The 26522-nt window shown below is 33.1% G+C and overlaps 1 protein-coding gene across 4 annotated transcripts in view; it reads left to right on the plus strand.

Annotated features, from left to right (window-relative positions):
- LOC140449188 (uncharacterized) overlaps positions 1–26522 on the plus strand; it is a 287503-nt gene that overhangs the window by 84758 nt on the left and 176223 nt on the right. The window lies entirely within an intron of this gene.

The following is a 26522-nucleotide window of genomic DNA, read 5'->3' on the forward strand; positions in this document are numbered from 1 at the left end:
GTTCATTCGATTTTAAATTGTGACCTGGTTTTTCATTTGTTCTTTTCTGTTTTGATATGTTAGTTTTAAATTTCATGACATGTAATTAATTTAAGATTTAAAATTAAAAAATTTTATATTATAGTATAAATATTGTAATATTGTATTTAAATTGGGTAATTGCTCGTTGACAAATAAATAAATAATGAAATACAGAAAGTTGTTCCAAATTCTAATTTATCTCTAGATAGAAAACTATTTGAAATCGACTTGGCTTTCAAAGTAAACTCACTGGGGCCCCTTCCACGTATTTGAATTACTTTTTTACGAAAAACTAAATAATTTTACGATACCAGAAGGTCACCAACATATATCGAGGATCGGATTTGTAGTTTTTGTTTCTGGGCTCTGTGGAGTTTGATCGTTAAAACTTGAAGAAGCTGTAGCCAACTTTTTCGCACGTCAAAAGAAATTTATCAGCGTCGTTGCAGTGGAAAATAATTTTTTATAACAAAAACTGGATGTAATATTTAGTTTACTTCCACTTTGGTATGTTCAAAAAGCAATAGAAACCGTTTTTTTATAAAAAAATTTTCTTGTTCCACTAAGCACTCCTATACTATTTTGCCATTCCATACCTTTTTCAATACTGCGTATTGCGATCAGCCAAAATTTTCAGTTCTCTGACGATACAATGTCCACAAGGAATATTGTATCGTCTGCCTATCTGAGATTATTCCCTAGTGATCCATTGATTGATATGTAGACTTAGGCAAGTATGCAAATTGCATATTTTGCATAAAAAATGCAAAAATGTCAAATTTTGCATATTTTTATAAAAGTGAGCATAAAGTGCATATAATTTGAAAATTTGGTGCTAACTATATATTTTTATATATTATTTAAACTTACAGATAGCATGAAAATGACAATATAGTCGGTTAGCTATATTTACGCGAGTTTCGGATTAAAAATTTTATTGTAAGTACCCAGTTTTAATTACCTGCTCTTTGGAAAAATATCAACTGGTCAAATGAAATGAAAAATAATCCATAACTTTTTTTATAATGAAATAATAATGGAAAATCTTTTATATAATTGACAGAATAATAAGGAGAATTACTTCATTAATGGAGTTAATGTGGCTAATATAAACCTAATAATAATTTTATATTACACTTCACACAGAAAATATGGTCTATGTGTATTTGTTCCATGGAGAGAATTTCTAATGAAAAATAAAAAAATTTAACTTGCCAACAAAAATGAAAATCAGTCATTATCATCAAAAATATCATAATCGTCATCAGCATCACTGTCATCACCATTTATTGTTATTATGATTGGACTTATTTCGTTTATTTTATTTTCAAGAGTCCACCAATCTTCTATTAGTTTCTCGCACTTGAATATAAAGTTGCACCACACTTCTGGAGTTACAATTGAAAGTGCCTTTCGCCAAGTTTCCCGAACTGCGTCGTCGCTATAACCGTTAGGCCCAATATGGTTGTCATAATATTGTTTTGCTATTCCCCATATATATTCGATGGGATTAAACTGGCAATGATATAGTGGCAGACTTAAAACTTGATGACCGTAACTTTCAATAATCTGATCCACAACAAAGGTTTTTGGTTTTGCGTGGATATTTGCCAAGCGTAATAATTCTGATTTTAAAATATGTTGTGTAAATGGTATATGTTCCTTTGTCAACCATTCTTTAATTTTATTAACAGTCCAAGAATTCGTTGGACTTTTGTTTAATACTTCAGAATGGTAAGGTGCATTGTCTAAAATAATTACGCTGGGCTCACTTTAACCTGGGGAAGTTTTTCATGTAACCATTTTACAAACATTTCTGTGTTCATATTATCGTGATAGTCACTTGATTTTGATTTAGATGAAAATATTAAATCAGCACCTTCTATAAAACCCGATTTCCCTCCTGCATGTAAAATTATGTGTCGCTTGCCTTCTCCATCAGTATGTTTGATAGACTTTACGTTATCATCTTGCCATATTCTCTTGGTTGCACCCCTAGAAAATATCCATGTTTCGTCTAAATATATAAAATTTGCCCTTTCTTCTTTCAATTTAGAATATTTTCTTAGAAAGTTAATTCTTTTATGCACAACAGAACTTCTTTCACAAATGGCTTTTCTGTTATCCTCCTTTTGAAATTTAAAACCCAAATTATGTATCACTTGCCATAGACTTGTTCTGCCAATTTCGTCAAATTTTCTATCTTTTAATTCCGAGAGAATTGTATTTAAGGTCACATGTTCCTTGTTGGCTCGCATTCGATAAATGGTATCACGAATTTCAAATTTTTTTCCATCTGGAATATCTTTCGTTTTCAATGATAGGCGAGTTTTTCGGTGATCTTCTTTCGGCCGTTCATTATTGCGATTTTGTAATACTCCTCTTAGTTTGGTTTCACTAATTCCTAGAGCATCACATACGCGTTGTTGAACAGACATTACCGATTTTCTTTTTCATCCGTAAAATACTTATGTACACTAGAAATTAGACTATCTACATCTAACACACGTCTAGGCATTTTTAAATATTTCCACCAAACATACAATGTCAACACTGGCAAAGAATCAATTCAACTGCAATATTGTAACAAATTTATACCTACCCTAATGTTATTTTAATGTATTTTAAAATATGATCATTAATGCAGTTTTTACCTAATTTTCTGGGAAGTCGTTTACTGCAACTGGTTATCAATGAGTCATTAGCATAATTTTGTTAATCCGAAACCCGCGTAAATATAGTGAACCGACTATATTTAATTTTGTTTTATAATCACTTGGTATTCAAATTCTTGGTATAAAAACTAATAAAAGACAGCGGCTTATAGTTTTGTCACGTTTTGTCCTAGAATTAAGGGTTTGTGTTCGCCAGTTTATGTCTCTAGGTAAAAAGTTTTATTTTGACGGTCAGTTTCACTTGGTTTCACTTTTGTTTTAAAATTGGAGGCGTAAATAACGTGTATTTCTAATTGTGAATAATTATTGTGCTTGAAAATGCCGAAAACAAGCAATGTTTCAACTTGGATAAAGCCTTGCAAAGAGCTATCTATAGATATGGATAAAGTTTATTGCTCATGTTGTGGCAAAACCGTAAGTACATACGTATTATTTTTTATTTTATTTTAAAAATTTACACGGTGGTACAAACAAAGATTTTAAAATTGGAGATTATGTTTAAAAATAAGATACCAATTTAAAATTCAAATCATTCAATAGTCTACTGAAAGGTCGCTAACATTTTTTTTTTCTAACAATAACATAGTTTGCTTTAATTTTGCTAAAAACAAAAACATATCATATATTGAGCTTAATTAATTAAGTGCTTTTAATTTAAGCTCACAGTATTTTTTCTTTAAATGTAAACAGAAAAGACCAAGAGCCTCTTATAAATATTTGGGGGTTCTTCCATCTTGCACAGTCATTTCTTGACATTTTCAAGATTACTACACCAATTTTTATTTGATTTAATTTAAATATTTTAATTGTTAGGCAAAAACGGTTCATTTTTAGTTTATTTCTACAATCTTAGATTTTAAAAATGGGTACAACTATAGATTTCATCTACAAAAAAAATTTCAAATAGATCAGCATGTCAGAACCGCGAAACATTTAGCTAAAAAAGTAAAAACACCATCCGGTGTAAAATATCAACCTTTAGTGTCCAAGTGCTTTCAGTCAAGTTCCAAAAAACAAACCGAACAAGAAACTATCAAAAAAAGACTTGTGTCGTGCATTAGTATCTTCTAATATACCGCTTTCAAAATTATCTAATGAAAATTTAAGTTCTTTTTTAAAAAATATTACAAACAAAACATTTCCAGTGAACGAATTCTAAAGAGAAATACTGTCAATTTGTATACTCCTCAGTTATCCACAACATAAAACCCGAAATAGGTAATAATTAGTTTTACATATGTGTGGAGGAGACCACTGGCTCGTCAGGAAGATACATTGTGCACTCATTGATTGGTGTACTTGGCGGTGAAACCTTTCCAAAATCGTATTTAATTTCCTGTAAGCAAGTGGAAAAAACTAACGCTCTAACAATATTACGGTTTCTACAAGAAGCATTAGCAAACTTTTTTCTTCCTGCTGCTGTGCCTAATTATAAATTATTGCTTATGTTATCTAATGCCGCACCATATATGGTGAACGCAGGACAAATTTTAAAATATTTTATCCAAACTTAATACATGTCACTTGTTTAGCGCATGGAATATGGTGGAGGCTCCAGAGTTGCGGAGAATCCCCTGTAAGAATACAATGTTATAGAGATATGCTTCCTGCTGTTCCACTGCCACCGCAACCCATTTTAACACGTTGGGGAACATGGTTGGAATCAGCTAATTTCTGTGCTGATCATTTTGTTGATTAAAAAAAAATTAACCTTTTGACAGATGATAGTTGCCAATCTTTACTGGAAGCTAAACAAGCCTTCCAAAATAACATCCTCCAATAGCAACTGTCATTCATAAATTCAAATTATAGTTTTGTCCAGAAAACTGTAACTAATTAGAATCCTCCAAATTATCATTGTTAGAGAGTACAGTTTTAATAAAAGAATTTGAGTCATTGTGTCAAAACGTTAAAGGTACTATTGGAAAGGAAATTTTTCAAAAATTTAAAGTAACCATGAAAAAAAATAGTGGTTACCAGGTTCTTTCTGAAGTGGTTCAAGTACTAGCTGGGACATTTTCCGAACCACTTAATTTAGAACCATCTATTATAGTAAATTTGAAAAATGCCCCAGTTACATCAGTTGATGTCGAAAGAAGTTTTACAACTATATGTATTCAGATAGAAGCCATAAGTTTTTATTAGAAAATTTTGAACATCATTTGATAATCTATTGTTACCACAATTCAAAATAATATTTATATATTAAAATAATTGTATATGTTATGTATTTATAATATTGTAAGTATTTTTGTAAATAAAAATGTATGCATATTTTCTAGATAAATATCTTGCCTCTTTATACCTCTTTAAACATCTCTTCTGAGCACCATTTAAAAAATAGAGAGGATAGTATACTTCCTTGTCGTTTTCCTGTCCTTATAGGTATCTCTTTTTCTTATAGATTTTTGTTGGTCTTCTTTTATTTGTTTGTTTGCCGCAAACCATAAGCTAGGTTTAGTAGAAAGTTTTTCATGAGAAATTTTTAAATCACTAATATTTTTTCCTGATATAACGTAAGTCTTGTCATCTGCGAATTGTATGGTTTTGTACGGAGATATGAAATTAGGCAAATCGTTGACATAGATAATAAACAAAAGAGATCCTAAGACCGAACCTTGTGGGACTCCATGTTTTACGGATAGAAAATCGGAGAGATGACCTTTAGACATTACCTCCTGGTGTCTGCCACATAGATAAGAAGTTATAAGTTCAGGAGGGATACCTCTGATTTCACAGTAATTTACTTTTGTGGTGCAAAATGTCACGTGAAGCGCAATCAAAAGCCTTTGACAAATCGCAAAGAGAAATTGCTATGCGATTGCCGCGTTCAAACCCCTCAATCACCTCGCTCACAACATTAAATACCGCGTTCGTAGTAGAACGAGCACTTCTGAATCCATATTGTGAGTTGCTAAAGTAATTATTTGACTCAAAATAGGAATAAAATTGTTGTTTGATATCTTTTTCAATTACTTTCCCAGAAGTAGAAACAATGCTTATGGGTTTGTAATTGTCAGTTTTTGAGGAATCACTTTTTTTGTGGATTAGTAGTACTTTTGAGTATTTTAGTACTTCCGGAAATACTTTAATTGACAGAATTAAATTCATAAAATGAGTGAAAGGTGTTCAAACTATTTGGTAAGTTTCTTTTAAAATTTTGCTATTAATTTCGTGAACGACAATCAGAATTACTAAGAGACTTTATTATTTAAGAGAACTCTTTTTCCAAAACGGGACGAAAAAAAAAGGACTTGCTCGGAGAAGGATAATTTCTATAATTGAAGAGGACATCGACATTAACATGGGAAGAGATGTAGTTATATTCTCTGTAATTGTATTAAAAAAATAATTTATTTCGTCTGGAGGTAGATCAGGTTCTACCGAACTGGATCTTGTGTTGTTTCATTTGAAATTATATATGTGTAGATAAGGCTACGTATTTCTTATGGACGGTAGAAGCGCTCGGGGTTATCAGTCAAGGTAATTGACTGATTACCTCAATTGTAACGATCTTTTTATCTCACTCACTTTATTATAGATTATTCTTACAATACACTTACAGTTTACCCCTGGAAAGTACCTTTTTTGTACACTTACGTAAAAAAGACGTATAAATGAAAGTAGACGATTGCGTTTATTTTAAATTTGAATTGAAATAAAATGCATTCATCTTCTTAGCTCATATTAAAATAATTTTATTCAATTCATTCATTCAAATACTCTATACCTATGTCCTTCGTAAGAATATTTTAGTATTACACTCATATAATTGAGAAACTATAAGTTTAAAGTTCTATTTGAATCGACAACCCATGCGAAAACGAACAGGTCGTGATCCAGTGTATACACAAACTTAACTGAATTATGTGAAAATTCGAAAGACAAACTGTTGAACATGCCAGAGAATGACACGATGTCTGGAGATAGTTTCGAACTGAAATTAGTTTTAGCTTGCGGTATTCGACAGAGAAAAGTGACATGATTAACTCGGTAAGTTTGGGTCTGGAAACCGTAGGTAGTTGTTTTTTGTTAAAACAAAGAATTTATGTTTATTTAACACTCGGTAAGCCGCAGTTCTAGAAGTCATAAATAATTATATTCATAATGAATTTAAATGATAATAAATAAAGTATGATCAAGGCAAATATGTAAAAAAAGTGAAAAATATGCGCATAAATATGCATTAATTTTCCCAAAAATATGCATTTCTTTTAGAAAATATGCACTTTTTTAGAAAATATGCATTTCTTTTAGAAAATATGCACTTTTTTAGAAAATATGCATAATGTCAATGGAAACATATATTTAATAATGGTATGTTAAAAATTCTTCTACTTCTTCTTTTTATATAGACATGACTCTTTCTGTTTTTCAATGTGCTTCCAGTAAGTTGTCCTTCCATCGTTTTCGTGGTCTTCCTACTCATCGTCTTCCTATTGGGAAACCGTCTCTTGCCGTCTTTACTACTCTATTTGTTGTCATTCGGCTTATATGGTCGTTCCATTCTACTCTTCTATTTTTCACCCAGTTCTTAATATTCTCCACCTGCATCTATGTCGTATATCTGTACTTCTAGCTCTGTCCCATAGTGTCTTACCATCAATTTTTCTAAGTGTTTTCATCTCTGTTGTTTCTAACATCCTTTTTGTCCTCTCTCTGTCAGGTCTTGTTTCTGCCGCATATGTTATTATTGGTCTGATGACTGTTTTGTAAATTCTGCCTTTCGTTTCTTTCTCAATACTTTTATTTCTCCATATTGTTTCATTTAGGCAGCCTGCGGCTCTGTTTGCTCTATTCACTTGATCTTACACTTTGGTTTTGAGCTTTCCGTAGCTAGATAATATAATACCTTGTTCTATTATCTGACTTTGCAGCTCCAATTTACATCTTAATAAATTTGCTGTTGTTGGTGTTAATTATTGTTTATCTTAATGACTAGAAAACAATATAAATAAATTTAAAAACTAAGTAAGTAATTGTAATGTACTAATTAATTGTAATACTATGTCTTATCATTTGAGCTGTGGGTGTACAGAAGAATTCTGAAAATATCATGGACAGAATACGTCACAAACAAAGAGGTTCTGGGAAGGATGAACAAAGAAATGGAAATTTTAAATTCAATAAAAACAAGAAAATTAGAATATCTCGGACATATTACACGTGGAGAGAAATACATCTTGCTCCAACTGATTATGCAGGGAAAGATCCAAGTAAAGAGAAGCATAGGGAGGCGTAGAATGTCATGGCTGCGCAACCTGAGAGAGTGGTATGGATGTACATCAAATGAACTTTTCAGAGCAGCCGTCTCAAAAGTCCGAATAGCTATGATGATTGCCGACCTCCGCCGCGGAGGTGGCACTTGAAGAAGAAGAAGATGTCTTATTATTATAGAATTATGAAAACAGTAAAAAATGACTAAATGTTTTTCATGTAGCCATTTCTTGCACATAATACATTGTACCCAGACTGCAGAAGATTTATTGTGTTATAATTTGTATCAAAACATTCTTTGCAACTAGAATTTTTCTGTGTGCCTGAACGAGAATCGCTCGAAATGGACATATCCTTACTAGATTTTTTAATTTCTTTTGGTTTTTTCTTTGGTTGTAATTTTTTCTGAGTCTTACGTCCTGCGAGTCTTAACTTTTCAGTTGGCACTGTTCAATTTTTTACATGCGAAAAACCATGTTATATTTTTTGCTGTATTAATTCATATCATTCTCCACCTCAATTTTAAAATCATAACCCTACTCCATCACTTAGTAATAGATCCTACTCCCAGTTTAACCCCACTCTTTTAGAGATACAGACAGTTTTAAAATAACAAACTGTCGACTGTTGACTGCCGCTAACAACAGACTCTCTGCTCTCGACGTTTGTACCGAATATAAGTGCCTTTTCGATCTCTTTCTCCCCTAGCTGGAACCAACGCGAACGGAGATTTCACAGCTATGTCTTTGATATTAATTCCGAAAAACTACAGACAGGTTTTTCCTCTCTTAGTGATAACCAGTAGTTATTAAGCCAAAAATACCGCAAATCCTGACTTTTGAATTACTTTTTCTGTATAAAAGTAAAACTGACCCCTATAGGGGTCATATTACCTCATGGACCGGGTCATTTTACGCTAACCATGGTGTAAAACAGGTCAGGGCTGACAAAGAAGGGAGCTTTGGTCCTCCCATGAATAGTGGGTTGATCGAAGGACTAACAACCCTTCCCTGTAAAACTTAATTGTTGCGGATACAATGGCTAATAAAACAAACGGACCGATCTCACAACGACGAAATCAGCAAAGACAAATGGACATGATTATGGATTTAAAATTTCTCCTCTTAATGGCAGGAGCTATGATAAGTATGCCTGAAGAAATTGAAAAATATGAGGTTGAAACATTGGTACTGCAGGAAATCATATGGAATAGCCAGAGAGAAATTTGTAAAAATAAATTCTCACTATACTACTCCGGAAATGAAATAAGACAAGGTGAAAGAGGAGTAAGGTTTATAGTAACCAAAAGACTGCGAAAAGCCATTATCGTATTTACACCAATATCAGACAGAATTTACACCATAAGACTCAAAGGTAAACTGCATAACGTGACAATGGTTAATGTATATGCACTGACGGAAGAGGCTGATGAAGACGAGGTTGAAAGATTCTATGGAGATAAAATCCAAAGACACAATGCTGTTATAACATTAGGCGACTTTAATGCTAAGCTGGGGAAAGAAGAAACTTTCGTAAACATAGTTTGCATAATGAAACCAGTGAAAATGAACTTGGGGTTGCACAATTTGCAATAGCAAATAATTATATAGTTGTCAGCACTAACTTTCAGAGAAAAGATGGAAAAGGAACATGGAAAATACTAGGAACCAATAAAGTCAATCAAATTGACCACATCTTCATCTCAAAAAGATGGGCAACAGAGATAACTAATGTCAGAACGTATCGCGGGGCGAACTCTGACTCAGATCAGTATTTTGTGAGGGCAAATTGCGGCAGAAAATCGCGACAGTGGCAAAAGGAAAAAATAGCCAAATCAAAAAATGGAATGTTGAAGGATTCAAAAGTCCAACAAAGACAGAAAAATATAAAAAAACTCTCCAAAGAAAACTCAAGGGAATCAGAGATACCTAATGCAGAGAAAGAATGGAGGCATTTAAAAACAATAATAACGGAATTTGCAGAGGAAACTGCCGGAAAAGCCAAAAGGCAAAGAAATGCGGAATGATATGATGATGAATGCAGAACTGCAGTAGAGGAAAAAAGACAAGCTAGGCTTAACAAACTTTAAAAAAACACAAGAAATGGCAGAGAAATTTATAACAGAAAGAGGATGTAAGCGACTAGAATATGCAGAAGAAAAAAAAAGAGAGGCTTTGAAAAAACAAGTACAAGAAATCCTTGAACATAACAAAAGACACGAGAATAGAAAATCCTATAAAAGAATAAAAGAAAGCACAGAGTCATTTAGACCAAAATTGGCAATATGCAAAGACAAGGACGGAGAACTAATAACAAAGAAACAAAAAATTATAATGAGATGGAAAGAATACTTTAAGGAAAACCTGATACCTTGAATGGAAGGACATAGCCAGACAGGCAAAGACTCATCCACGGTTATGATGCCGAAAGAAGAAGAAGAAGATGGTATAAAACAGTCCTTTAAGAGCTTTTAAAAATAGTGTTATTTTTCTTTTAATTGTACACTTAGATATAATTTTTTCAAAGAACTATGTTCCGTTATATAATACTCCAGTTATTCTCTTATTAAACTTTACTTAATTATTTCGATTTTTGTTATTTCTAGCCTAATAAAATGTTAGAAGCACTCTCTAACATTTTGGCTCACTCTCCCCTATCTATTAATTTTTTCCTTGGTCTGTATCAGATGAACTTGCATTTATAAATTGTCAGATCTGTAACATATTTTATGCATGCATTGTAGATGTTAAATTGCAATAAAGTAATAAAAAATGACTTGTTTAATAAGTAATTAAGTAAAACACCTTAAAAACGCGTTCTTTTTCTTTATTGGTTTATAGATATGTCGAATAATATTCTAACGTTACTCACACACCTTCAAAAAAACGGTAAAGTCATTTATTTCAACCTGCCTTAGTGAAGTTTTTATTGGCTTTACTAGAACATACAATCCAACCCACACATACCGGCTTTCCAATCAAAATTCAAGAAATAAAAACTAGTTTGAATGAAATGTTTAATAACCGGGTCTCCTATATTTATTTGGTTAAAAGTGTTATTGTTTTAAGCTCGTGTAAAAAAACTGGTTGTGATTGGATTATTTTTGCATCGTAATGACTGGTTTTTAAACGGGACAGGTTAAAATGTAGATCAGTATACTACCTGTCAATATTAAGATTAATTTTGTCGTAGGAAATCAGGTAGTTGCTATATAAACGAGTTTCTATTATCAAAATAAATAGTTTCGAGAAAACAATTAATAAAACCGGGTCTGGTATATTTATTTGGGTAATCGTGTTGCTATTTCACTTAGCTCGTGTAAAGAAACAGGTGGTGATTGGACTATTTTGCATCATAATGACTGGTTTTTAAACTGAACAGGTTAAAATGTAGATCTTTATAGTTCCTGTCAATATTGGGATCAATTTTGTTTTAGGAAATCAGGTAGTTGCCACAAAAACGAGTTTCTTTAAACAAAATGTATTTGAGTAGAGTTAAATATAATATTTATGGAACGTTTGTAATAGTTTTCTATTATGGACGATCAAATTATTAACCTCTTTGGCGTCAATACTTAGGGTAAAAGTGAGATAGTTGCCCCACATTTTAAAATGGGGTATTTTTTTTTTATTTACATACATTGTCGCATCAATTTCTGAGGGTATTATGAGGTTACTTGATGGAAATTCATTTTATGTAACAATAAAACACTGAAAACTTTGTTTTCAAAACTTCCACAAAATTTATTTTAAATTCTTATCACTACAGCTGTTTCGGCTAATTGCCTTTCTCAAGTGCAACACTGAGTGGAGTGTCACATAAAGCGGGATTAGTATGGCCGATTATATGCCCGTGGGTAAGTCGAGTATGTCCTAGACGAAGTCGAGTAATAAAAACTTAACACCTTCGTGACAATGTGACCCACCAGTGGGTCACACAGTTTCTTGCCAAGAGCCATTCGCGCCTACCCGTGGGCCGCGGTCTAGTGCATATCATACTCAACCTAAAATACCTATACCTATACTGAAATGACGGTGCAGGAATGATATATATGTCTAGATTCACCGTGGTTTTCGGAAAGGAATTGTGTAAGCTTTAAAAACACTTGGTCTAAAAAAGTATATTTTAAGTATAAAAATGATTAAAAAACTTAAACATTAGGACGTCTTGTTTTTCTCTCCAAACAGAATGATATAAGTAATGGGAAAAATACTAGTAACTAAACTTAAATTTATATTACAAAACATAATTTATTTTTAAATGAAGGTAGTAGATAACATGTTTACGCAATAAAACACATTATAATATTACATCGTACCTTGGCTGTGGTAACAAATCTCAAAAAATAACAAATAATTCTACTAACATTATTGATACAGATTACTTAGCCTATTCGTGGATTTTCTTAAAACACGGAACACATAATGCCGGCTGTCCATTGCAGTTTTCGCAAAATGTAAGTATTTTACTTGCTTTTGCCGATGCCACTTTCCTACCTTTCTCATCTTTAAGCGTTTTGTAGCAATAAGAACATCGTTTTGTGCTCTTTCTCGCATTTTCTTTATATTTCCCTAGCCTATGGCTACTTCTACTTCGTTTTCTCGGACTACTATTACACGGAACATCATGCACTACTATTATTTCTTCTTTCATTTTCTTCTTGTTTTTAGCTTGGTTGTGAGAGCTATATATTACCCATGCATTAACAACACATGTTCCGAGAATAATCTCAAAAATAACCTTCTTATACCACTTCAGAGTTTTTCGGAGGCATGTGTAATAAGAAGACATCTGACCTGAAATGTCAACTTCTTTTTTGGCCTGATTGTAATCAATGATAGCGGGGGGTTTTAGTACTTCTTCACCTTCGGTTCACCTTCACGTCGGTTTTTACGTCCACTCGGAATCTGTTGATCAATGTGATGTGGTACAGTATACTGTATCCAGAAATTTAGTGTCTCATTATAAAAGTTATTTTAATAACAGCTGTAAAACTGAATAATCCCTTGTAAATACTCTATTGTTGTATAATTATCACAGCTACCAAAGCTGCCAGGACCGGCATAATAGCCAAGCATAGCATAACTGTATATAGGTACATATACTCAGATCAAATATTATCATTTAAGCATAATGTCAAAAAACTCTTTTTATAAACATACAAAATTCCCATAATTATTGTTATTAATCATTATTTTAAGTCTCAACGAAGAAAATGTTTTGTGTGTGTGTTTTGTGTTTTATTGGCACTAGTTTTCACACTGGCCACTCAATTTCATAATGATTTTTTTAGACTATAACTTATCACTAACTCAAGGGAGTAATGTGTAGTGTCTGTGTTGAGTAAATGTCTTGTTACTTTAGTAAAGTCGACTTCATTGTCTTTACAAAAAGACGCTAATTGTATCTGAACGTCTGAGATCCCTTCGGTGAGTACTGATTTACTCGTTTTAAAAGGTCCTATTTATTCATGCTGACTTGTTATGTTTAACTTTTCCGTTTCATGTCTGAAAAAGATGGCAAAAATGATAAATTTATTTATTAATAATTTCTCGAAAAAAAATTATTCTTCATTAAAGGTTATGCATCACATAGAAATCATTAATCGATAATCTTATAAAACATTAAGTGGTAGATAGGGAAAATCAAAATTATTAATTAATACTGAAGAGGAAAGTGATTTTAAATTTAGAAATGCAAGAAAATGTGATTTAAAATGTTTGTGGGTATTAAAAATTATGTCTAAGTTTGGCCTTCTAATAATTAAATAATACATTTAAAGTTAGAAGTAAATAAAAAAATACTTTTGCATTTGTTGTTTTTGTATATTGGATAAGGTAAATTAAAAATAAAATTAACTAAATTTAAAAATAATTTTTAATTCCTATAACCAAATTAAAATAACATTTTATGCAGCACCTAAATTTAAAAGCACTTCACTTTTAAGCATAAATGAATATTTTTGATTTTCGCTGTATACCACCTAAAATTTTATAAATTTGATTATTGATTTCTATGCAATGCACAAATGTTTATAAAGAATAGTTTTTTTTTTCATGAAATTAATAATAAAGAAATTTCCCATTTGTTGCCAACTTTTTCAGACCTACTTTATACCTTACTAACAATTGAAAAACTTCTTCCCTTACATGAGGTATAAAATATAATCATATTTAGCTATATGTATATACCTACATTAATTCATTTTGATTTTCACTTAACCATTTTATTATTTCACTTGCAATTTGTTCAACAAAACACAAATTGTTTATTACTTTCAAAATGTGGATATATTTAATAAAGAATCGACACAGAAAATATAATAATTAATTAATTCTAATACTCCATCAGTTTATGTATTTTTTCCCCTAATTATCTAGATATTTATTTAAATTAAATATGTAATGTAAATGACAAATAAAATATAAAATTTGTTAAGCCGGCCCTTTTTACTATTTACCTGAAGAGGCAAATCCCTTTATGGCTTCGACTTTATCAGCGGGATACTTTTAAATTCTGCATAAGTCAGTTCTTATAATTGTGAATGAAGTTTACTTATAATTAGTACTTGCCGCTTATCTACCCATTTCAAGACACGAACCCCATTTTCGTTCTGCTTGCCGTAAATATGTCCCTTTTTCAGCTTTTTAGCGCATACATCTTTAGGATTCCCCTTCCTATTACTCCGTAAAGTGTCACCGACATATGTTCCTTCGGTTAAGAGGTCCTCGCATAGTTTGACACTTGTATAGAAATTATCTATAAACAAAATTCTTCCCGAATGTTTAAGATACTGTATTAACTCCATGCATATATTATATGTGTGCCCTTGCGTGTTCGTTGCTATAGTTGCATCATTTTTTCCTGCCTAAATACGCAAATCGTACGTATAACCTTCAGTCTTACATATTTTATAGAGTTTCACTCCGTATTTGTGTATTTTTACTGGTAAGTATTGACGGAACACCAAACCTGCCTCTCCAAAGTACCATGCTCTCATCAATCACGACTTTCTGATCGGGAACAAGTGTCTCCTTAAACTGTTGACAAATAAGATTTACAACATCTTTTATTTTCGAGAGTCTGTCTTGGCCAGCTAGTGGATCGTTATTATTACAAAAATGCAAGCATTTCAATAACTAGTCCAATCTGTTGCGATTCATAATTTCTTTTATTCGCTTATTAGCATATATTTCATGATTTTGCCAATAGAGGCGGATTTTTGGTAGCTGATTAATCCCCATTATTAGCAAGATAGCTAGAAATTTTTTCATTCTTTCTCTGTTAGTATCTGTCCAAGTTTTCAACAGAGACCGTGGTCGCCGGGGCTTCGATTAAATGATCTGATATGCGTATTTGTTAGATTCCTCTACTATGATGTCAAAGATTGGATTAGTAGTAAGCTGTTTGTAGAGAGCGTAAGGTTGAGATAAATCTAAATTGTTAACTTTCAAACCGGTTTGTCCGAAGAACTGAAAATTTAGAGGTGTCTGTAAATGGTCCCCATTTGACAGGATTTATTGTTTCTTGTACGCTTGCATCGCTTGCCAAACTGTTGTTGTTGTGTCACTAGAGTAATCGTCAGAACTGTTATTATCAGAAAGAGCATTTTTCATCACATCATGATCATCTGAAGGCCTATAGGACTCTTCAGAATCCTCAAACGGGTCGGATTCTGAGGATGATAGATGTTGAAATCTTCCTTGTAGTTCAGAAGTAGAGGGACGTGGATTTTCCAGAGATGCTGCTGGCTGATTTAGATATTCTGGTGATGTTGCAGTTGAACTTAAATAGTCTGTGGATGTTGCAGGTGGGCTAAGATTTCTCGGGGATGTGGTAAATTTTCCACAGATGCAGCAGTCGGACTGTGATTTTTTGGGGATGCTGCAGTGAGGATCTTCCAGGGATCCTGCTTCTTGAACAATTTGTCGATGTGCTTTCTTCTGGCCAAGAGCCATTATTCTACGTGATCTGGAACTCATTCTCAAGGGTTTGCTACTCGGATCTGCTATTTAACGATTATCTGAAATAAAAGAATCATATATATTTACCACATATGTACCTATAATTCCGTGACCCACCGGTGGGTCATACACAAAAACACCCAAAACTTATAAAAACACAATATTATGTTGATATAGGAATAACATTTGTTTACATTAAAATAAACAAATATAGCGAAAAAATTTTTAAAAAATGTTACACTTTTATGGATGGATACATAAAACTACCCTCGTCGCGAACGTTTTAATGAGCTCTGTTGGATATTTCTCACTTTACTTGCGGTTTTACTCTTTCTTGCTTGTTGGGCAATGCGGTCCGCTTCTTCGTTCCCTTGAAGTCCAATAATGTGTGAAGAAACCCATAAAAATTGTACAGTATGGTTGCTGTTTTGTTTGGTAACTAATTCTTTTTTAATTAGGAGAGCAATTGGATGCATTGTGTAAAGCTAGTTAATGGTTATTGGATATACTGTTAAATTTTATTCATCTGTAATATCTATGTTGGCATATTATTAGATTCGCCTTCAACTTTATATACAAATATAAACGTTAAAAAATATTTTTAATATAAAATATACATAAATATATAAAAACATCACCCTATATTAATATTATTTAGAAATAATTTTTTCAATCTCGCTCCGCTTAAGACTATGTGCGGAATTCCCTTTTGTTCCCTTTCTAAAATCCTTGGCTACCTCAAAAATGTTATGAATCTTTCATTACACCAGAATCATCCTAACGGCAAATTGCTCATAAGCATATGAATGAATAGACCCAACCTAAAATCCAGTGCGGATTCTGAAGCGGTGGATGGCTCTTACAGAAAAGGCCGGAAAGTTGTTTGTAAAAAGGATGAAACCGGAAACCCAAGTAAATGGACATTATGATGCCATATCAAAAGGGGCTTTGATTTCGAAGATTGCTGCGCTTGTACTTTAACATGACAAGTAGAACGATGAAAGACATATTTACCGATATATTTTCTTAAAGGTCTTAGCTATATTAAGTTTCTTGATAATAAAATATCATGTTATAATATATATTAAAATTGCTGGTATTTCTTCACTTATATTATAACCGTTTATTTAAAATTATATAGTTCTACTAATATCTTAGTTTTAAATATTACAACAAGAAAGAAATAAACAAAATTTGCAAATTGAAATGACAGTTTTTATTTTCTAAAATGAAGCATATTGAATCAAAGCTTCTATGGCGCTGTATTACTTTTTTTCTATAGTAAAAAGCTAAGGCGAGCTTCACAGAACTAGCGTCACGAGAAGGCGTCACGGGTAGTGTCAGGAAATAGTTATAATTATCCTGTTTTTATGTAGATGTAATTAATATAACATAGCCAGGGTAGAAGAGACGGGTTTTTAAAGGTTATTTTATAGGATATTATATCGAAAAAGGCATTATTATATAACTTAGTCCCTTAGTCAAACCAAAGTAGATTTTAAAATTCTCTACATAATCTGTATACATTTTCGCATAAGATATCGCAATTCTAAGAGTCACATTATACATGATATGCACATATCAAGCCACGTATATACATATCAGGACTTAAGACAAGTATAAATACCTATTTGTGTGTCTTTTATATGTATTCCAAACACATACTATTCTAAAAACATTTTTTATTCAAAAGATAGTCAGTCCCTAACTGAATCGCTTCTACCCAAGTGGCATTAAAAAACATTTGGTTATTCTATTGTACGTAGGTCTTGTTCATATACCTGTTTCTTTTAGTGCTAAAGGTCCAGTTCAAGTGATTTTACGTACTTATTACAAGCGTTTACCATTTAGGTTATTTGTAGCTCTAAAAAATGTCTCACTTTTGCTTTATTTGCAATAAACTTTTATATAAAGATAAAACAGTTGTCGGTGATCGTGGAATACCAAATTTAATCGAGGCTAGTGTCGCGAGAGGTGATCAGTTTACTAAGTATTTAAGAACTCAAAAATCCGTTACAATAAACGTGGATTGTAGAAAATTATACACCCGGAAAACTTCAATCGCTGCAGTGAAAAGACAACGTGAGGAGGAACAGACTAGTACTTCAAAAATAGGTCCAGCTAGTACTAAACGCTAATAAGTGACTCCAATTTTTGTTTATAAAAATACTGTTTATTTTGTGGTAATGAAGCCAATGAAGAAACTTAGAAAAAGAAAAGGAAGAAGAAAGAAAACAATTTGTAACTTACTACACTAAAATTCAAAGAATCCCTGTAAAAATTAGCTTAAGTTCGTTCTGATGATGTTTCAAAAGCTGTTCTTGAACGTATTAATTTTGAGTATGATTTAGTCGCTGCTGATGCAAAATACCATGACAGTTGTTACAAATCTTTCTTAAAACCTAATACTGGTGATAAAATTGGCCATCCACAAGATGAAACTGTAAACTCTACGATGGAAAAAATTTTGCAATTCATAGCCACGAGTGATGATTGCCAGTTTTCGTTGGATGAATTAAGGAATGTTTGTCAAGATGTAGCTTTAGATGACAGAACTATAAAAATACGAATGAAATTGAACTATGGTAGTAGAATTATTATTACAGAAAAGCCTGGAAAATTAACATTTGTTTGATTTATTGACAATTACCAAGATATTTTCAGTCAAGTCTGGTCTGATAAAAAACACTTGGATGGAAAAGACAAGCGGTTAAAAACTTTTAAAGCTGCGGCAGCAGTTGTTCGTGAAGATATTCAATCTTGCGTTTTCGATAATACTATATACCCCCCACCAAGTATTTCCGAACGATATTCCCGAATCATGGGTACCTGGTCTTCGCTCAATGTTGATTTTCTTTTAAAAGTTCTGGCATTGGAACTGCACTTAAATTCACTGCAACACAAACAGCTGCGTAAATAGCCTGGAATGACCTGGGACAACAAAATGAGGGTAGAAGCTGGGCACTGGGACGAAAACTTTGAAATTTGACTTCTTAAAAACTCAAACGCAATGGAACCATGTAGGTATCCTTTAAAGTTGTTGGAAACTAAGTTGAAATTGACTTCGACTTGACGCTCTGTCCTACCGACTTCCTCTGTTGCGTCTCACCCCTCGTATCAGTCCATGGGACTAGCCAATCGGAACTCTTTTCAAAGACGCGTTCAGGGTAATTCGACCTTGATCATTCTTAAGCTTTGAAAATGCAGAACTAAGACGTAAAATAAACCAAATATAACCATACATAAACAAAAACTCAACGAAATTTTATTCATAGCCCAATTTTGGGTGTACCAAAAAAATTTTATACCTTAAATATTCGATAGTTATAAGAAATTTATACATGCTACAAGGTACTATCTAGAACTTGACGGATATTGTTCCCTTAATTATCCAAAAATTGTCATGACAGTTAATGGAGTAGTCCTATAAGGGAAACCGCGGTAAAAAACACGCTGAGTACACTACCTCACAGGTGGCGTGGAAATGTGTGCATATCATGTATAATGTGACTCTAAGAATCTCGATATCTCAGGAATGGTAACTCATAGGAAAAAAATTGTAAAGACCATTTTTGTAGAGAATTTTAAGATCTACAACTTTGGCTTTAAGTTTTTTTTGATAAAACGTACCGTTCTCGAGAAAAACTCAAAAAACCTCAAATTTTTGTTTCTTTAAATGTTTATATTGCCCAGAGTATTGTAACATTTTGCATATGGTTTCTTAGGAATTCTTAGAAATGGGGGGCGAGTCATTCAGGGTGTCTATATATCTCTCTCTCATCTATCAGTTTTATTACGCTTATCTAAAGTGCCACAAGAAAGACAAAATAGATCATATAACATCAACACATCAACAAAAACCAAATATATGACAGCGAACAACTTTTTTCATCGCTATCGCGATCTGCTCTATGAGACAATAACTATTCAAGTTGTTGAGATGTTGTCTATAGTGAGATTTCAAATCGCCATCAATTAATTTAGCCTCCAAGATGAATCTATCTATACATTTTTAAAAATTAAGAAAAAAAGGCAGATAATTTAAGTGACTTTTGTCATAATCGTTTTTAAACACACTATAATCCAAGACTGACAGCTGATTGTAAAACCGACGACGAGTAGTATAATAAAAATTTTCGTTAGTCCATGCTTAACATAATGTATTAGCGAAAATATCATTCGGTACTGACCAATTGAATTTTAGAATTAATCTCTACAGCGGTTTAGGATGATAAATGCTGATATATGTATATAATTGAACGCAGTGAGCTCTGGGCCATAAATCTAGACTCTACATTTTCCCATTGTCCACATTATTCGCTTCATTTAACGTTAGAACTCCTAGTCTAATTAAATTCATATTTATTGTTAAAAATCTGACAATAGGGCAAAGCATTTAGTACTATTTATGTAAGATTTCTGATTTAAATTAAAAACTAGTTGTAATTTTTAGATTTCAATATAATTTTATTATCAAACTCCATTCAGACAAACTCTTATTAAGATCTGCCATCTTGACCTGCACTTTAACCTTAATATAGTAGACATCACAGTTAGAATGCAGTACAGGAAAGATAAGCAACCCAATACAATAACGGTTCAGTAACGAAATCAACTCATATTGAGTCAAACAATGAAGTACCGAATCAAACAGCTTCAACAAGTATACTACACAAGGTACCAAACACCCAGCAGTCATCAAGTTATCCATTATCAAATCCGAGCATATCACCTACACCTACAAATCTCCATCATAAAGAAATTACCAATACTCCTACTCATAGCAACACTTTCAACCAACTTCATTCAGCGGCAATACCGTTTTCACAAATTTCGGAAGCAATGTCCTCCAATCAATCAGCTCCTTTTCCACTAGATACAACTGCAGAAAATTCTTCTTCTTAAAGTGCCCTCTCCTCAATGGAGGTTGGCTACTACAATTTTAAAATCTTCTCTATCTTCAGCTGTTCTTATTAGCTGTTCAAAATTTAGCCCTGTCCATTGTCGGATGTTTCTGAGCCACGATAGTCTTTTCCTTCCTAGGCCTCTCTTTCCCTCGATTTTTCCTTTCACTATAAGTTGGGCATATTGGTACTTATTATTTCTCAGTATGTGGCCTAGGTATGATGTTTTTCTAACTTTTACTGTGTTAAAAAGTTCTCTTTCCTTGCCTATTCTATGCAGCACTTCTTTGTTCGAGGTATGCGATGTCCATGAAATTTTGAGCATTCTCCGGTAGATCCACATTTCAAAGGCCTCCAATTTATTTACGGTTGATGTTTTTAGGGTCCACGTTTCAACTGCATATAGAAGAGTCGACCAAACGTAGCATTTTGATAAACGTAGTCGAATTTCGAGTTTTATTCGAGAATCACAAAGCAGTTTTTTTATTTTTTCGAAAGATTTTCTTGCCTGTTCTATTCTCGATCTTATTTCTAGATCAGGATTTAGGCTGCTATCGATCCAACATCCCAGGTACTTAAATCTATTGACCTGTTCTAAAATGTGCCCATTTATTGTGCAAGGTTGAGGTACGTTTTGGTTTTTTCGGATTGACATCACTTTGGTTTTTTTAATGTTTATTTTCATACCAAATTGCTCACAGGTCGAGTTGGTCTTGTCGATGAGTCGTTGTAGACCTACGTCGGAATCCGCAATTAACACTGTATCATCGGCGTATCTGATACTGTTTATATTTACGCCATTCACCTTGACTCCATCCTTGGAATCCTCCAATGCTTCTTTAAATAGAAACTCGGAGTAAAGATTAAACAGCAGAGGCGACAGAACACATCCTTGTCTAACTCCCCTCCTAATTTCTACTTCTGCGGATGTGGAACCTTCGATCCTAACTCTGGCGTTTTGGTTCCAGTACAAGTTTTTTAAGAATTTGATGTCTTTTCCATCTAAACCGACTTCTTGCAAACGTTCTAATAGTAGGTCGTGTCTTACTCTATCAAATGCTTTTTCGAAGTCTATAAAGCATATAAATATATCTTTCTGTTGGTCGTAGCATTTTTGGGCGAGAACTAGTAAACTGAACAGGGCTTCTCTCGTTCCCATGCCGGCTCTGAATCCAAACTGATCGTCTCCGATGATTGTTTCGCACTTTCTATAGATACGATTATGTACGACTTTTAGTAGGACTTTTACTGCATGACTCATAAGGCTTATCAGACGGAACTCATTGCAGTGTTGTGGGTTTGGCTTTTTTGGTAGTGGGATGAATATTGACTCCAGCCAATCTTGGGGTATTTTACCTGTATCATAAATGCGATTGAATAAAAGGACAAATATTTCGATATTTTCTTCGCTGATTAATTTTAACGTTTCTGGGTATATTCCGTCTGGACCTGGGCTTTTATTTGTTTTAAGATGATTAATTGCATTTATGATTTCAGATTTCAGAATTGTTGGCCCTTCGTTGTTATTTTCCAATCTTGGTTCTTCTCGTATGTCGTGAAAAAGAATTTTAATATAGTTTTCCCATTCTTTCAGTTTGTCTTCCGTTGATTCTAGCAGTTTGCCATCCGTGTTCAGCATGGTGTGAAAAGTCGTTCTCTTGGTAGTCGATGTAAACTCTTTTACCTTTTTATGTAAATTAAAAAAATCGTGCCTTTGTTGTAGTTCTTCTATTTCCACGCATTTTGTTTCCAGCCATTTCTCTTTTGCTTCGGATATTTTTTTTCGAATTATTCTATTTAGTCTTTTGTATTCTCCGTCCTTGTCATTTTTTCCTTTGGATTCTCTTCGTTTGTTCATTAATTGTAAAATCTCTTCTGTCATCCATTCCTGTTTGTTATTTCTAGGTGTTACTTTTAGATGTTTTTCCGTTACATTGTTCATTTGTTCTTTAATAGTTTTCCACAGAACGTTTATGTCATCGTACTCGCTAATTCTATTGTGGTCGATATTTCCTAAATTTTTGTTTAATTCTTTATTTACTGTCTGATGTATGGTGTCGTTTTTTAATAATTCGATGTCTAATAGTTGGTGTTGAGGTTTTTGTTTCTTTACTAGTTTCCATCTTGCGCGAACTTTTGCAACAACAGGATTATGATCGGAATTGATGTCAGTTCCAGGATATGTTTTTGCACTGATGATTGCATTGTGATATCTTTTGTTGACCAATATGTAATCTATTTGGTTACGGATTACTCTGTTTTCATTGTGTTGTGGTGAAGTCCAAGTGTACAATCTGCGAGGGTGTAATTTAAACCATGTATTTGTCGCTACCATGTTGTGTTGTTGGCAGAATTCTGTCATTCTCTCTCCCCTGTCGTTCCTTGCTCCAAGTCCGAAGTCTCCAATCAATCCAGAAACTTTTCCTCTGCCTAACTTAGCATTAAAGTCACCTAAGATAAATGTTAGGTCTCGTTTTTTGGTCATCTTTATAAGTTTTTCTACGTCAGCATACCACGCTTCTAGCTCTTCTATGGTTTTATCGGCGGTAGGGGCATAAGTTTGAATGATGTTAATATTTACTGGCTTTCCGGATAGTTGAATAAGAAGACATCGGTCCGAAAATGGCACAAAGTTTGTGACGGCATTGTTATATTTGTCTTCTAAAATTACTCCAACCCCGTTACGATGAACCGGATCATTATTACCCGAGTAATAGAAAGTTTTGTTCATGGTTTTAACTTTACCTGAACCTGGCCATCTAACTTCACTCAAACCCAATATCTGCAACCCTAAACGTTTCATTTCGTGGCATGCATTTGCTAGTTTTCCTGATTCGAACAGACTTCTAACGTTCCATGTTGCAATCTTAAAGTTTGTATTTAAAATATTTAGGCTATTCCTCCCGGGGATTCTTCGCACCCCTTGATCATCTAAGATCTGCCGGGGACTAGGGGCCATTTCTGTTTGTGCTTTCATTGTAGTTTTCTTGGGAAATATATACCAGAGTGGTTTCCCGTTGCCTTCTCTGGTTTGTATTTTAGCCGATCCTCTGGACACAGACGCTATTTGCAGCCGCCCACTCTGGGTCAGACGCTGCGTGTTAGTTTGATCCCTACCACTTACCAACTCATCCGCCCGAAGCCGTTGGTCAGCAAGTGGGAGATCGCTTATACCGGCAATCGCTCGGTAAAATTTTCGCCATATCTGGCAGAAAATTCTAATAATACTGAAACATCACCACAATATTCTGAAACAACCATTTCAACCAATCTTACAAATAAACCTTCAAGCTCGACTTCTGTCACTACCAATGAGTTTGCTCCAGTACTTCCAAATGTAATAAAGCCACAGCATCTAAGTGAAAACTCTTATAGCAATTGCGAAAACGCAAGTTCTTCCCTAAAACGCAGTATTGGTGAGATCGACACGCCTCCTTCAGACTTAGCAATTTTATCACAAAATCTGTTTGCAACACTCAAACCCTCTAAACCAAAAAAACCGCGCTCAGCTAAAGTCCCATCTACACAGGAAATTCTTGAAAATTTCAATGATAATCATACCCCACCTTTTCGTTTTAAATTACCACCAATTGTCCTTACTGATTGATAATGTCCAACGCTCTCCCGACACTATTAGCGTCGTTAAAGAATTTATAACTTGTATGGCTGATTTACTTCATCTTTTACAAAGCAGCTATCAATATGCAAATGATAAAAGACAAAAAGCAAGTTTACAAAACTTCAAAAGAAACTACACAACCATTTAGGAAAAGAGATTTCTGACTTAGATAGTGACTCTTCTGTAGACAATTCTGATCATAACAGATTCCCTTAGCTCTCTAAATTCATTAAAACACATTTTTCCGAAACATCCTTTTGAAAAGTTGCTAAAGTACCAGCTTTCCCAAGCTCAAGAACATGGAAGAAGCGTCCAATTTTTATGGGTTCCCTCACACGTCGGAATAACAGGAAATGAAGAAGCTGACAGGTCTGCACGAAACGCAATTTTAAGTGATTTGTCGGAGCCGATAGACAAGTGTGTTTCCAGTGTCTTAAAAGCTTATTTTAAAAATAAAGTGTTGTGTTAATTCCAATCTAAATAAAATCGTCGCGCAATAGACGAGAACAAATTACGGTTGCGCGTTTACGTCTAGGACATACCAGATTAACGCACTCCTACCTTTTCACAACGAAAAATCCACCTATATCTGAATAGTGTAACGTCCGATTAACAGTCGAACACTTTTTAACAATTTGTAGTAAATATGACCAAGAAAGACAGCGCTACAAGATTCCAAACGCTCTACCACAGGCTCTAGGTCAAAACTGTTCCTGTAGCCCAGTCTGGTTAAAAAAAAGGTGGAAAAATGTTTCGCAGATATCTGAAGCTTTTAAGACGTAGGTGGGGGATACTAGATGATCAATAGATGAAAAGATACTCCTAGTTTTACCTTGCGTTTTTTTTAAGCAATAATTTATGGTCACAATTTGATTTTTTGTCTATAAATTTTTTCCCTTATACTTTAAATAAACAATATTTATGTCATTTTTTTATGTCAAGAATATCTTTATTTTCCCGTTTTTTTAATTAAAATTGATAAATAATTTACAGAGATATTTGCAAAAAAGCAGTTTTTTGCACTAATTTATAAATTTTATTAATTATTTTATTAACAAAATAAAATGGTATTAATACATTTAAACATCAAGGAATTACCATCTTTTAGGTTTGTGCGAAATTTCCCCCCGATCAGTCAAATATTTTATAAGTTATTTAATTTGTTTATCACTGAGGCTAATTATTTAAACTATTGAGCTTGCCCTATGCATGTTGCTAGACACATTCAGCAAATTTCATAGGATTCTTTAAGACTTAGACTATCTCAGAAGTTAAATGCATATTGAGTTTTCATCGAAATTATTTACAAAATAAACGTTTGAAAAAGGGGTATGTTTTTTACTTATAAACAATTGTAATAACTTCTATATTTTTCAAGCTACAGACTTGTACGTACAACCATTGGATAGCTGGTAAAAAAGCTCACATTAATAAATAAAAAACCTTCTATGACCAATAGGAACGAAGTTGGTGACTATTTTTAAAAAAATCATATCTCCATTGTTTATACACATTAAGAAGTAAAATTTGCACAAATTTTAAATGAAAATCTAAACTTTATATTGAAACTTATAGCTATAAAATTTATCTAATTTTTCGAAACGACGGTACTTTCGAAAGATCGACATAGGAAAGTGGAGAGGATATCTGTTTCAGCTCCGTTTTTTTTTCGGCATCGGAACTTTAAATTGCAACACGTAGGAAAAATTTACATTATCTCGGCTTCCTTTGCAGCTGCAAGCCTCTTTTTTTTTATTCTGGGGTAGCTCGTCGAAATATGAATAACTACATAGTTTCCACTGGCCGGAAAATATGGGAAAACTCGGAAAAATTGAGTCCATTTGAAATTCACCCTAAATACTTACTTTTTTTTAATTTGCTTGAATAGTCTGTCGCAGTATTAATAATGATGACATAATTTTCACCCCCCATAAATCTCGGAAAATCCCGGAAAATCAACATATGTTTTTTCATTTTATATTAATGATGTAATAATACTTATATATTTTATAAATTAAATTTCCGGTAATTTTTTACACAATATATTATTATATTAATTATAATTGTTTGTATTTTTATAATTAACAATATTGATTTTTATACTATTTTTCTTACAAATATG

Source organism: Diabrotica undecimpunctata, chromosome 8 (genome assembly GCF_040954645.1).
Source record: "Diabrotica undecimpunctata isolate CICGRU chromosome 8, icDiaUnde3, whole genome shotgun sequence".
Lineage (NCBI taxonomy): Eukaryota > Metazoa > Arthropoda > Insecta > Coleoptera > Chrysomelidae > Diabrotica > Diabrotica undecimpunctata.